This window comes from Pelecanus crispus, chromosome 4 (assembly GCF_030463565.1).
Source record: "Pelecanus crispus isolate bPelCri1 chromosome 4, bPelCri1.pri, whole genome shotgun sequence".
In the NCBI taxonomy this organism is placed as follows: Eukaryota; Metazoa; Chordata; class Aves; order Pelecaniformes; family Pelecanidae; genus Pelecanus; species Pelecanus crispus.
This window is the reverse complement of record NC_134646.1, coordinates 68,098,907-68,114,162: the sequence shown is the minus strand read 5'-3', so window position 1 is coordinate 68,114,162 and position 15,256 is coordinate 68,098,907. Positions and strand designations below refer to the sequence as shown.

Genomic DNA, 15,256 nt, shown 5'->3' with positions numbered 1-15,256 from the left:
CCTTATTGCTATTCACCTTATGGTGAAGACTACAAGCAAGACTACTGACCAGAAGACAAGAAAACAATTTGGTTTACCTGGATATGCACTTTTGTTTAACGTCCCTGTTGTGTAGAAGATGCTTAAATACTGAAAGTTAGCCAGTATGTGTGATGAGATGTGAGAATCACTGTGCTCAGCTGTGTGAGAGCAGACTTGGAACAGAGACAAAGACTGAAGCATCTTCACTGGAAGGCAGAATAGATTCCTGGAAGCAAAAACCAGGCTAGCACTTAGTGATGTATTTATTCTTCTGAGGACATCAGTAAAATTAAGGCTGGAAGGAAGGCATAGACTGGGAATCTTAATCAGAAAGGCATCCAGCTGGGATCCTTGGGACAACTCAATTCTCAGGATAAAGAACCGACACTTCTGGCTTGCTCTCAAGCAAACAAACTGGTCACAGCTGGAAAAAAAGAGATATAGTTCATCATTCTGAATGAACTTCCCATTCATGACATCCTCTTTTGATATGAGTTTGACTGCCTAAAGAACACACTTAAGGCTCCTGGAAGTGAATGAAATATATCCAATATTCTCAAGACTGGTTGATTCTCAGACCTCAAGAAGGGACCTCATAGTTGCATGTTGTTTGTGCTACCTGACAGAATATGAAGTTTACACATGCTGAAGTCCTACAAAATGTAGGCGGGATTTCTGAAGGGAATGACAGATTAAGTTTCTTAGTCCAAAAAAAGAGTGTAGGATTGGAAGGAAATGACTGAATTTGAAAGAAAATTGCCCCTTAAATAATTCCAAGTGCTGACATATTGCCAGTGTATAAATGAAATAATTGACAATTGAACAGTTATACACAGACTCCCAAAATTCTTGTGACACAATAAAGCTGGAGTCACAATTACATGCAGCGCACATAAAATATAGTATAGATCATACCCTTTGAATACGCTGCAGTACAACCCCATAAAGTTAGTTAAGACATTGCAACTTTGATACCCCTAGATATTTTAGGATTGTTCAGCATTTGAAAATTGTCCCAAGACAGGTGGGATCCAGCTGTAGGAAAGTTCATGAAGCAATCTTACTAGTAATTTTAATGAAGCAATCTTACTAGTAATATTGTACTAATAATAGTATAGAGAGCTCCTGTAACCTTTTTGCCTTGCACCAAGAAACTGTTAACTCCTTCCATCTGAATCATACTTCCAGAGCACAGGTGAGGACACTTGGAGATATGGAAGACTCAAATGGTAAGGCCCATCATAAACTGAAGGTATTTCCTAAACTTTATTATATTACAATGTATAGTATGTGAGAAAATAAGTTCATATATTAAAACCAGTTATTTCCTCAAGCAATAGTCTTGTAACTGTCAGTACCATCATCTCAGACTTGAATTTCAAAATAAAAATATCGATCCTCTTTAGGTCCAAGGTGGATCCTGTTTGGCACCTGGAAGTATCTGCAGTAAATGTCCTTCCTCCTGAAGTGAGAAGGGATTTGGTTTCTAGGACTAGAATATTAACTACTTCCTCCTTCTAGAAGCATCCCTGGAGAGAGATAGGGTAAGTGGTGCAGAAGAAAAAATAACAACCACATACACCCAAGGGCACAGATGTTCTTTTTCCAGCCAGTTGCCAAAAGGTGAGAACATCCAATCTTTCTATTTCACGGATGCCTTCAACTTCCCAAATAAATTGATTTTTAAGAGAAAAAGGAAAAAAAAAAAAAAAGATTAAAAAGACAAAAAAAAAAAAAAAAAGAGAGAAGAACTGCTGGGTTTGTTTACTGGATAGTACCAACACATCCCTTTTCCACTGCTCTTGACACTAATGAGTATCCATCCATACAGGGATAGCAAAAGTGAAATTCAGAGGACTTGACTCCTGAATGCGATTACAAATGCATTTTCATTCTGAAATTCAAATGAAAATTACAGGTGGATGTAGAGTGGCTCTGGAGTCATTAGGGGTGCTCAAGAGGTCATGAGAGTGTGGAAAAAGAAAACCAGAAAGAGGTTTGATTCTTGAGTGTTAAGGGTGAAGTGGACAAGAGTGGAAGGTAGGACTGAATGGACCTTTGCATTACCAATGTTAAGGATGTCTGATGATACAAACTTTATGAAGGCCTTTTTCAATTAGAGGCAAACACTCTCACACCTTCCCTTAAGTCATGAAAACCCCAGCATTTCTACAGATGCTGAAGAAGTTTTGGGGTATAATAAGGATTTAACTCCTACTGGGTCACAGCATGAAGGAATACCAAAGCCTATGTTTTTATTTCTGTGGCTTTATTGCACACACTTCCCTTGCCCTTAAAGCAAGATGTCACAGGACTGGAAGAGAAGTGTTTTTCTACCATAATAAGCACAGGGACTCAGTAACAGTGATTTATCCTCAAGATTATGGCAGTACAAAACAGTTGCAAACTGGATTGATTCACCACCTGTTGAATTTCACCATTCACTAGGATAGCCACTCACAACTTTGTCCACTGTTGAAAAATATCTAAGAGTCCAAACCAGGTCAGGCTGAACCTGTGGTTGACTCAGAGAGAGGTAATCATTCCCTTCGGTGATTGTTTGAGAAAAGACCTTACACTGACAAGCTATCTGATGGATGAGTGGGGATGTTTTTCACCTTGTATCTGCCTGGCAATGGCAGTGCTCAAGGTCTTGAATTACTTGCCAATTACAGCTCACTTCCGAGAACCAGGCTGAGGTCAAGACTGTAATCAGCTTCGACTACATCCAAATAACCATGTACCTGGTTACTGAGACAATCATATTTTAAACAATGCAAAACATTTAATACTATGATAAGAAAAAGTTATAGTTTTCATTACTGTTCTTCAATTATAAAAGAAAAAAAGAAATCTGCTTTAATCCAAGTAGTGATACTGATAGCACAAAGTATTGAACATGGTACTTGGAACTATACTTCTATACTTCCTGATCCTATACATCCACATAACACAGTGATGTCTAAAAATGTTAGTGAATATAGAAAATACACCAATACTGAATTTGTTACTTCATCACTGCAATAAATACTCACTACAGAACTTCAGAAAAACAAAAATCTGTGCATGAAAAGTTAAATTTTATCATTTTTCCTGACTGGAAAATATCTCTTTATAAATTAAGAGTAGTGACACTGCAGGTTTATAATCAGAAGAAAAATTTCCAGAGTAATAAATCTTTAAGAAGGAACAGAAAATATAAAAATGGGAGGAATGGGGATCTTGCAAAGAGGAAAAAAATACATCTTTATACTCACCTATATTCATAAGGACAAATAACTGCAGATATTTTTTTCTAAAAGTTAGATAACCCAGTAACAAATGGGACAGTTCTGAAGCAGCACTCCTAATTCAACATGTTATTTCACTTTTTATGGTAGGCTAATATACAATGAACAAAACCACAGGAGGTAGTACACTTGTACTAATCCATATCAGGCTTCACAACAGAAGGTCACATCTTTAATATGGTTATTTCAAAGGAAAAAAACCAAAATTGCCAAAGATTTTCTAATGAACTCTTCTAATGAAAAAGATAGGAATTCACGCTTGTCTTTAGCTCTGTGTAGACTCACTAAGGTAAATATCTCTATTTTACATGAAAGTATAAGATAAGCTAATTAATGCTCAGATGCATTAGTGGTAAATTATCAAGTATGGGCAAGGCAGGGATATTATCTCCTACCTCTGACCTGTCTGAGAACAGTTTTGAATCCTGTGTCCAGTTTGAATGTCAATCCTCTAAGTAGTTTATTAAAAACTGAAAAATGTTCAGAAAAGAACCACAAAACTTATTTTTAATCTCGAAAGCAAATGGTACAAGTGCTAAAATATTTTTTCTTACTTTTTCAGAGAAAAGTGAAGTTCCTAAACACAGATTAAAAGTTAATCTACAAAGATTAAAGATATATGATGCTACATAGTATTTTAAATCTAGCAAAGAATAGGCCAAGGTATTACATAGGTAGCTCTTGAGCTAGATCGCAACAAAAGCCAAAAGTGGATACACATTTCTAGCATTGAAAGCAATTAAATGCTGGGCCAGCTTGTCAAAGGATGTCATGATGAATCTTTAACTTGGGATTTCACAGTGGGATTACTTTTTAAATAGGAATGTTTTAGGTCTATCAATTATTGGTTCAGTCAAAAAATCCTAACATTCAGAAAGTGATTGCTTCTTAAAATAGTCATGTAAGAGAATGGTAAGGAGGCAAAGAGAAAAATAAGTAGCATTTAAAGTATGACTTTTAGTAGATTATTATGATTTTTGGAATGATAATTCAAAAGTGATGTCTTCTCACTGAACGGGTCAGCATCTGAGCTGATTGAAAATTCATTCCTGTCTTAAAGACATTTTTATTCTTGCTGAACTGTTAAAGCAATTTTGATTGTGGGCAAATGAACTACATTTTGTTATATCTCAATTGCCAGCTTGCTAAGCAACAATTTCAGCGTCATATTCTGCTTTTGATTATACCTCTCTACTTCTGAAAACAGTTATTCATGTTCTGGTAAACCTGATTCATCTCAAATTACTTTTCCAGCCTTAAAATTTGCCAGAATGTGGATTCTGAGCTTTGTGACAATGAGTAAGAGGAAAAGAGCTCTAACTTGCCTTCAAACCCCGAATGGTTTTCAAGCATGGCATTTACATTGCCACATTTGTGTAAGAGCAGGACTTTTATTTGTAAAATGTGTCTTAGAAGTCTTAAACTCAAAGTTAATTAAAACAGTTTAGATTGATGTTGTATGAAATATACATAGTGAACATTTTTAAGTAATTTTTGTTCAAATATATTAAAAATTCAGAAAACTCAAACTGTGTGTAATTCCTTTTATCACCAGCTGCAAGCTACAAATGAAGCAAGGCAGACCTCCTATCCTTGGGATCTTGCTAGGTATTCAGTGCCAAACATTTTTTTGAGAGCACAGGTACTTACTGCCTTGCAAATATAAATTTAAACCCCAGACTTCAAAGGAGGCAACTCAGATGGCATGTTAATATATTTTAAATATTTACCGTGTATCCTAAGGCTAAATAAAATTTGACTCAGCATGGAAAAAGGTTTTTTCTAATGAAAAATTAGTCAAGGACTTTACTCAGATGATAGATTACTTTCTAAGTGGACAGAATACACCCCGCTATGGTTGCAGAATATAGTCTCATCCTCCAAGGGAGCAAAGTTACTGCACATGAGCATTATGGATTAGCTGCACAAATTTGGGCTTTCCAGAAACATCAGGTTCACTATACATGCACTACAAGATAAATCTCTGCCTGCTTTTTAAGCGCAACAGGCAAGCATGGGCTGCCACTGTCAGAGAAAAATACACAGGCTGCGTCTTATTTCTGTTGTTCCTGAAACCTCCTCAGACACAGGCAAGAGGTGGCTGTATATAGATGATTTTTTTCCACCAGCAGCAATTTTCTTTCCTGGTGACCTACAGCCACCCCATCACTTGGTAAAGGCACAGTTAGAAAAAATGCTGAGTATTGAGTATGAGCTTCTGCTACCAAAAGAACAGATCAACTTGTAGATGGCTTGTTTGCTGCATTTGAAATCCTTGACCAGGTATTTTCCAAGAAAATGTGTCTGAAAAGCAACAAATAACATGTGAGCTGCAAGATGACTGTCTGATATTCTGAAAAGGCCTTTTGAAAAGCAGGGTGGGAGGGGAGAATAGTTAATTTCTGGGCCTCACTGATGTGACAGGCTGTGTCACCTTATCAGTCAAGGTGTTAAAGAAAGTTTCTGATAAAATTACTCCAATACTCCTAATGCATACAGCAGATATACACATATACTAGTATAATAATTTATCTTTAATACAAGAGAGGGCATAGGGTTTTCTAAATGGAGAAAACAGTAGCAATTAACCTTGAAATGTATTATATTAGCTTTGAAATATTTGTAAACTAGGTAATAAGAATGCTTTAATATGTCTTCTCATAACGCATTAGTGGACTCAGACTGTTTTTCAAGAAAATACTAATCTTGGTAACAACACAGTTTTCACAATACTGTAATATAGGTGCAACACTAACCTATGAGTTGAAGTAGTCAAGAGTATAGGTATTTCTTACAACTACTTAAGTGAATTGGATAGTTTAGGTAGAAAAATGGCATTCTTGAGGACTCAGCTAAACAAGTAGTTTCTACAAGAAGAGGTCTCTTACCAATTCTTATCAATTATTCATTTGCGCTAAGCCGGAGAGACAGTAAGTATGGATAATATAAAGGGTCCAAAAGGCATCTATTTTTGTAAGTGTCCCAGCAAATATTCACGCAACTGCAAGGTGTGACACTCCTTACATACTGCATGTAACTCACCTTTTGCTTCTACCTTGAAAGTCATATATCTTACAGTTTTGGGTTGTGGGCTCATTAGGACTTTCTCCAGAACTTTTTCTCTCCCCTCTCATCACACACATACATAGAAAATTGTACCTTTGTATTTGGTCAATCCCATCAATGATTTCAACACAAGATTATGTAACTTCTTAGCTGTGTGTGTAACGGCATGCTTGCCTTTGCAACAGCAAGCCATCGCTGAACACAAAAGCTTGTCAGTCTGATGGAAAAGGGTCATGGACCAAAAAAACCAGTCAGGTCATTTCATGTAACTCAGTCCTGCTCCCCTCCAACAGGGATATTTAAATAAAGCTATTTATACAAAACGTAATTTGGAAGGGAAATTTGTCATAAAAAGTGAAACCAAATGAGATTTACTCAAAGTATAGGCAAAGAGAAGACGAATCAGGTCTGTACCAATACTTCCCTATCAAACCTTCCTGATGTAGGGGTAGACCCTGGAGTACAAGAGTCTGTTCTGATGTGCCTACAACATTTGCTGAGTGTTATGCATTATCATATCCAGTGAAGATATCTTCCTTAATGTCCTAAACAATCCACTTCTCTAATAATCCTTTCTCTTTTCTGCTCCAGACATACAGGTTTATTTTGTTGGAATTTTCTGTATTAGAATTTGTTGCTAGTAATGAATGTTAAACTTATAATCATACTTCTTCTATGTAAAAGTACACAAGATTTCCTACAACAACTTTGATATAACTACTGGGAAATAAATATCTGGTTAATAAATGGGTATTCACCTGATTTAATCTCTTTTTCTTTCATTATCTCACATTATCAACAATAAGAAGATAGCTGTTGTGGCCTGCTTTGGATAATCCAAGCTTTGTCTGTCTGTTTGAAGAAGAATAATTTTTGGCCTACTGATCCAAAAAAGAGAACGTGCCTGGAGAAGCATATATATTAATGCTTCTGTAGTGTTATCAGAAAATGACAGTAAGGGCCATCAGAAATAAAGATTGGACAACTACAATCAGAAATTGCTCCTAGAGATACCACTGGGGAAAATGACTGCAGAAATCAAAACCAGAGATGTGTATCAGATTAAATCATCTGCCTCATTATATTTAGGCAGCATTCAGCCTGGCTGGATGAAATTTTCTACCAGGTGCTGAACAATTCATCAATAGCTGCCAAAGAAATATTTTTTTTTAAAAAAAAAAAAAAGCTAAAACACAAGGTCTTCTTTATAACCTTAAGAAGATACACAATCATTTGTAATTCTATATGAAGAAATTTGGGGAGAGAATTCAGGAAGGGGCCACAGGGCAATGTGAAAATACAAAGTATAATACTAAATAATAAGGCTGTCTAGCACACTTTCAGTGATGCTGCTTTATCTTTCACTTTTGTTATAAGAACACGTAAGACTAAAATGATTTAGCAAATGTAACTGACCTAATCAGGCAACTGAAAAAAAAAAAAAAAACCCCAGGAAAATTCAACTAATCTTTCTTACTCCATGAGTGAGAGCATGAGAAGGTAAAATAACTGGAAATAAGCCATTTTAATGTGATTATTGTGATGTTCATCCACATGGGTCTACCTGAATCGGATCATGGAGTCTTACAGTGCAGTGCAGAAGATGGTATATTGGCCAGAGATTAGCCAAAACAACTGGCAGACTGAGTTAATCACAATGCAAAGCTTATAATCATGACAATGCAAGGACCTACCAAAACCTTAGTAAGGATTTTCACAGTGATCCTATTAAACTACAGAATGCAATGATATATGTAATCTGTGATGTTAGGGAGATACCAGCTTGAAACCACATGAAATAAAGTTCCTAAAATTTGGAGTTACTATTTTCTAATAAAAGAAACATTGAGCTAAATATACAGAAGTTATATTTTAAATAGCCTTAAACTAAAAGACATGAGGTCAAAACTGGACTGCAAGTTAACGTAAGGGCCAAAGCTGAGCATTTGTTTGCATTGTATGTGAGCAAAATGAATGCAGTCTGAATTCAGAGTGTGCGTATCTAATATGTCTAAATCCATACATCCTTGTTATGTCAAAAAGTCTCACTTTCTGAAGCTGAGGAATATTTTGAGTGAAGGTGACTGATAGGAAAATCAGACAGAAAAATATAACAAAAATTAGGAATTCTATATGAAGATGCATTAGATGGCCAAAATGTTGCAATTGGGCAATGAAGAGAGAAGTTTTCTTCTTCATTTTCCTTCTGTGGTATAGTAGCTACATTAGTCAGAAATGTGAGAGAAATGGTGAACACATGGAAAAAAGAGAAATAACAATTTCAATGAATTATGATGTATAGAAAACTTACATAGGAAACTAAAGGCAAAGGAGAAAATCCATTACTGAAAGACCTAAAGAGCTGGGGATAAACTTTTAGAGTTTGTATTTGGGTTGGTTATTTCTAAAATATATTAGGAAAAAAAGGAAGCATATTAACAAGGGTAGCATCATTAAGTTAATATAGCAAGTGCAGTTGATCTTCCTGATTTCTGAGACATCTACCAGATGACTGACACTGAGCTAATGTCCAGAAAACATATGCTGCCTACTTAAAAGGGAGGGTAAATCTGGGAGTGATGCAGAGAAACAAACATGACTCATTAGGTGAAGATAAGGGAAGAAAACTGGAATCAGACACTGTTTTTTAACGCTAGCAAAAGGGAAAAAATTGTGAAATGAAGTGATTACTCCTTCTTCCCTTGTCATCTTCAGAACATGTCAAGGTTTTGCATTGACCCCACCTAACTTGGGAAAGACTGTAACTCTCATAATTTGAGAATATCACTAACCTTAACAGATAGATCCCAAATTAAAAAGATCACTTGTGCTTACTTGGTCTCTCATCAAATGCATTTCATGGTTTAGTCAAAACATCAAAAAAGCCAATGGATAAAAGTTATTGCCTTGTGGATTACAGGAATGTAAAGCACATGATCTGACAACTCCTTTTTACTTCATGTATCAACTTGTGAAATTTACTAGTCTGGCTTGATTTTCCCGATATCTTTGCATACATCAGGAGATAATTCTATTTAGTGTTGTAAAGCATTTTGAATTCTACAGAAAAAAAAAGTGCAGAAAGTATTATTAGCATCAATATACTTCTAAACAGAATGGGTACACCTGATTTCACTAGCCAGGTTATTTTCTTATGCCTACCAAGTTCAGCACACCATTTTCCCCCTAATCATTCACAAAACTGTGTTCTTAGAAAATGTTTACTCTTCTACTCAGTAGACCATGAAACTAATTAGCTTTAAATATCTTGCTTAAAAAAATCCATAACATCAATTTGCTTTATTGAGTTTTGATAATTAAAAAAGACATAGGTTTTGTTTGGGTTTTTTTTTTTTTGCTATTTCATCTTTAAGTACTGAAAAGTAATTAAAGTTCTCAAAACTTGGTAGAAATTGTGCATATTTCAATTTGTAGCACCCAAATTTACTGATAGCTAAGATAGTGAAAAAGCAAAAAAAGAGAGTCAAGAAATGTAACTAGGGGGCATTTATAGATTTTCATTAAAAGGGAATTCAGCCTTATGGATGATATGTAAAAGTAAAGGCACTTACAGCGATAGGCAAACACTGTACGGTATATAATTTTCCTTTGCTTATGGTGGCTCTTTGACAGTAGGAATGTAGCATTTACTTATTCAAAGTAAATAAATAAAACAGATACTTTGAAAATATAAATTCTATATTGAGTAGCCAGGAGAAAGTAGGGGAAGTAAATATCAGAATTTGTCTCCTTGGGAGAGATAAAACAGAATCCCATCTCTTTCTCATACCCAGGTTATTCTCATAAAATTCTGTAAGTTGTCACCTAAAACTACAAAAGAGTAAAACTGAGCAATAAGGTTCTAGTATTCTTCCATTTCATAGTAGATGAGCCAATTTCCATTTATTCAAAGTCCCATTCTATATGAGATAACTAATAACCAAACTGCAACAGGAATGAGACCCTTGTGTTCATGAACTGCATTGCAACTATTCACCATAGAGGAAAGCTGAGAGTTCTCTGACCAGCTCTTTGCTTACTTGGGTCTAATTATTTTTCTTCTTTTTTTTAAAAAAGGTTAATTATAAACTAGTAAGTTTGCAAAAGGTATTGTATTGATAACTCAGTGTAGTGCTTTATCCATCTCTTTCTTTGACATCTTTTCTTTTGTAGTTACAGTATTTACCTACTTTGGTTTCTGTGGATGTAAAGCACTAGACAAGCACATTATTTTCAGGAATGACAGTCTTGTCACTAAGAAGCTCTTCAGCAGACACTGCCCTGGGAACACTAGAAGGTTTTTCAACAGTGGACCAGCCTCAGAAGATGATTCGGAGATGTCAGACTGCTTAAAGCAGGCAAGTAAGGACTCAAGGCACCTATTACAAATTTCCTTGGCTAGCAAGTTTCTTTTCTTACTGCCTATTTCTGTTTTTTAAAATTGTATCCAGAACTTGAGGCTTCTAGTATGAAAAAAACCAGAAGGGGAAGAGCTTTCCTCTTACGCATTCTGCCCAGTAGTGGCCTGTTGACCAGCCATCAGGATGCATAACCTGGTCATGTGCTTACATGTGCATACCTCCAAATCAACTAAAATGCATGCCCCTCTCCACAAGTGACTCGCTAGTGCTGTTTGAGCAGACAGAAATATTTAATCAGGGAAAACTTCACTGGAGTTCCATGTTAAAGATTTCTATCTACTGCTCGCTCACCCACATCTGAGTAGTTGTTTCAACAGCTGTTTTAATTCAATTTATCTTGTTATATACGAAGACTTAATTGAACAAATTACTTCTAAGGAATGCCTGAAATTGCTAATATTAAAATTTCTATCATCTCTTTTTCTTTTGCACACTGTCAGCTCAAGCTAATCATTTCACATATTGGTCCATGATTGCTTTCATACCTCATAATTATGCGCATAACTCTCTTTGACATCAAGACTGATCTTAAGAAAATGGCAGAAAAGCCTCTATGTTTATTACAAGCTATTTCTAGTATGAAGTGCTAGTGACTATGAATCCCCTGAAATGAATATTCCTCTGTTTCCATCCATGAACAACACTGTGAAGAGGGATGTCACTACGGAAATGTTGAATTTCCCAGCAGATCATAGCCTGGATGACAAAACATCTTCAGTGGCTGCTAATTTCAGAGCAACCACAAGTAACTTCAGCCTTGTTGCCAGTCATACCCAGTCCTTGTCAAAACCAGTTGTAATTATCACAAGCAACTCCCCATGTGTCCGCGGTTTTGCTCTGTTGAATGGGAAGTCGTCAATAGCCAGGATTATTAAAGTGGGATTAGAAGCTGCTTTGACATTTTAGAGGAATCCAGTGTTTCGGTAATTTAACTGAATTATTACAATTTTAGCTGCAAAGTTCTACTCCAGTCACTCTCAGGGCTCCTAAGCAAGATTAGATAGACACCAATAATATAGAAACATGGAATCCACATTTCACAGTAACATATATGATTACTTACGCCATTTTTTTTCCTGTTAGAGGTACATATGATCCTTATATATAAAGATCACAATCTTTTCAGAAAAGTACTAAAAGTATGCTGAAATCATTTAAACTGATATCCTGAATATCCTTGTATCTTGTTTTAATTCTGAATGACTTTTGGAAAAACTTGCCATACAAGCAATACGATTGATTTTAAATTTATATCTAGGTGTGAACAAACTTTCCTCATTAGGTATCAATACAATACTCTTTACACCTAATATATTACTGTTTCAAAAAATCAGTAAAGTTTATTAAGGAGGACATAACATAATTCATGAAGAGTTAAATATTTAATCTAGAGACAAAGTCTGTGCAATCCACAACCCATGAGAGTGAATAAATCTGTTCTGCTACTTATCACTTTAGGAGCTGTCATACAATATTAAAAACATCTATTTGAAAATACTTTTATAACAACAGTAAAACCACTCAGCAGTTAAAGGCAACTAGGCAAAACCACAGAAAGCATACTGTTACCTAAGTGAGTGCAATACATCATAAAATAATATTTAACCTAGAGATAAAGTCTCTGCAACCTACAAGCTACAAAGTGTATAAATCTATTCTGCTACTTATCACTTTAAGAGCTGTCATACAATATTAAAAACATCTATTTGAAAATACTTCTACAACAACAACAACAGAATCACTCACCAGTTGAAGGCAACTGGGCAAAACCACAGAAAGCACACTGTTATCTAAGTGAGTGCAGTACATCAGAAAATAAGTATAAGCAAGTATATACCATTTTTATTCTGAAAATATGTTATTATTTTCATAAGTAATTCAAATAATTGCATACTATTATTATTATACACATTATTTGTATTGAAGAGTCTGAAGAAAGCAGAATATTACTTACACTTATGATAGTTATTATGATACTGAAAAGAGGAAAATGAGATTTTGCTATCGATTTACATAAATTGCCCTGATTCTTCCAAAGTAATGTGGAAGTGGTTCATAAAGTTCAGAATCATGACAAACCAGTGTAGGAAGGAAGATAAGTTAGCTTCAAGCTTCTGTTACGATGATAGGGACTAATTCTGAAACCTAGCCTAGATTTCTACCAAAGCTTCGGTGTGATTCAGAGAGTTCAGATTTAGCATCCTGCTTTGGGTGCATTATGTTACAGATTATTACTGAATCTGTGCATGATTTCCAGATAAATGTAGGATGTGTTTTATAAGCCATAAACTATTCATTTGTATGAAACATGCAAAAAGATTTCATTGGGACATACCAACCTTTGAGAAAAAAGCAAGAAGGGCTATAACCCATCCAAAACCAGACAACTGCAAATGTCCTTATAACAAAAAACATTTTCAGAAAACTGAGACCAGCTTCCTCACTGATTACTGGAAAAGCATATGGATAGTCCGAGTACACTTGTAAAGTTAGTTTTTTCTTAACATTCTACTTAAAAACATCTCTAACATTTGCACAATTTTATGATGCATGTACTTTCCATTCTTTGGTGGAAACAGATAGCCTTGATGCTTAAAATCATAACAATTTTTTCAGCTCCCCAGTAGAAGTGTATAAATCTTCTTCTTTTTTCTATTGCAATCAATTCAGATCTTTAATTCTTAAGTTTAAGAAAAAAATGGGAAATAAACCTGCCCTGTTCCTGAACTATGAGAAAACAAGTTCATAAGTGCATGCAATTTACCTAAGCCCCATTTCCATACATCATTGTTTATATCTATTACTTGATTGCCATGTACCATGCCTTTTATCTCATTCACAGCAGTTGAACACCAGAGAGGAATGGGGCATATATGTCTTCCTGCGGTTTCATCTAGCTGGCATGCTGGAAGCCTGTCCTGCACTAGGTAAAAAGAAACTTTAAGACTCTGCACACACAGACTTCCAGTTTTTGGCTAGTGAGGCGGACAAAACAGGCAGCTGCATGAGAAACTTATTTCTTACAGAAATCTTACAACCGCTTACAGGCAGCTCTACTATATTTCTAATTGTCTTTCCATTATCAGCTTCCCTAGCCATTAAAACAAGTAGAGACAACAATCAAGTGCTAAATTTTGCTTGGGAACCCGACCAGATGTGACAATCAGACTCGACAGAGCACACACAAACCTGCTGACCAACCTAAAAAGTAAATATTGCCTTTTTTTCTGAATCTCTTCAGCTTCTAATGCCGGAGATAACTTTTATCATAACATTTCTCAAGTTGTTTGACATTTCTATTTACAACTGATCACAAACCAAAAAGAAAAGTAGAATTTCATACATTTCATACATCTCTCCATTGACATTTAAACTCCATATAATGCACTCTAATGGATACATAAATTCTTTATAAAAATGCACTTGATAACACATTTTTATGAGTCCCTGCAGGGTTTTCAGATTCTGTAATCAATACTAGCAAGTCCACACAAGACAGCAACACTGACAGAGAAACAGTTGAGTGAACTTCCTTATTTAAAATCACTGCGTTTCTCGAAAGGGTTACATAAACAGGATTACTTTTGACCTTTTCATGGGAGCAAATTTTGCTAATATTCTTACTCGTTAACACATGAAACCACAATCTCTCAGTCAACAAAGTTCCCCTTTTCATAGACATAAGTATATACACTGTACTCAAATGCTAGCTTACAGGAAGATTTAGGAATACAATATTTCTTCAATATTTGAGAAACAGATGATTTCAGTCTGGAACCTAATAAAACACTGGGATGCAATGAATATCATTACGTTATCAACCATGCTACAATCAATGTTTTTTTAGACTAACTTTTCATATGGTAAGAATAACAGCACTTTTAGAAATAAGGTAAAAATAATCACTATTCTGCTAGCTTTTACAAATAAAAAGCACATTTAAAATACAGCAAGGTTCCTTGTTTTCATTTTTACTGCTTTATACACAATATTGCTAAGAAGAAAGGAGGTGATCTGTCTGAGATAAACAAAGCATCAAGCAACAAAACTTGCATTTGGTTGCCCTAAGTGAATGTTCAAGTTGCTTATTTGGAATCTGAGTATTGTAGTTCTTCCTCAAGCACGTTTTAAAATATTAACAGTAAATTAAATATTCAACAGGTTTTTAAATACTATAAAAGATATATCTTGGTATTATAACAATCCCAGTACAGACGATGTTAACATGAATAGATTACAAGACAATTTTGAATAGATTACAATACAATTTTAAGGAAATAGAATGGTATTTGCATGTTAACATCCTGAAATCTGCTTTGACCTCTACTACTTTAAATTTGCAGATTTAAAACAGGAATTAAGAGACTCGGATTTCAAGGCATTTTCTCTCTCCATCTAAGTTCCTACTTGCAGTATTCAGGATACCAGTTTATTTTTCCCATGAAAGAAAATCACCGC

The 15,256-nt window shown here is 35.2% G+C and overlaps 1 protein-coding gene across 2 annotated transcripts in view; it reads right to left on the bottom strand.

Annotated features, from left to right (window-relative positions):
• The window catches only part of KCNIP4 (potassium voltage-gated channel interacting protein 4), a 357,626-nt gene that overhangs the window by 218,050 nt on the left and 124,320 nt on the right, over positions 1–15,256 (bottom strand). The window lies entirely within an intron of this gene.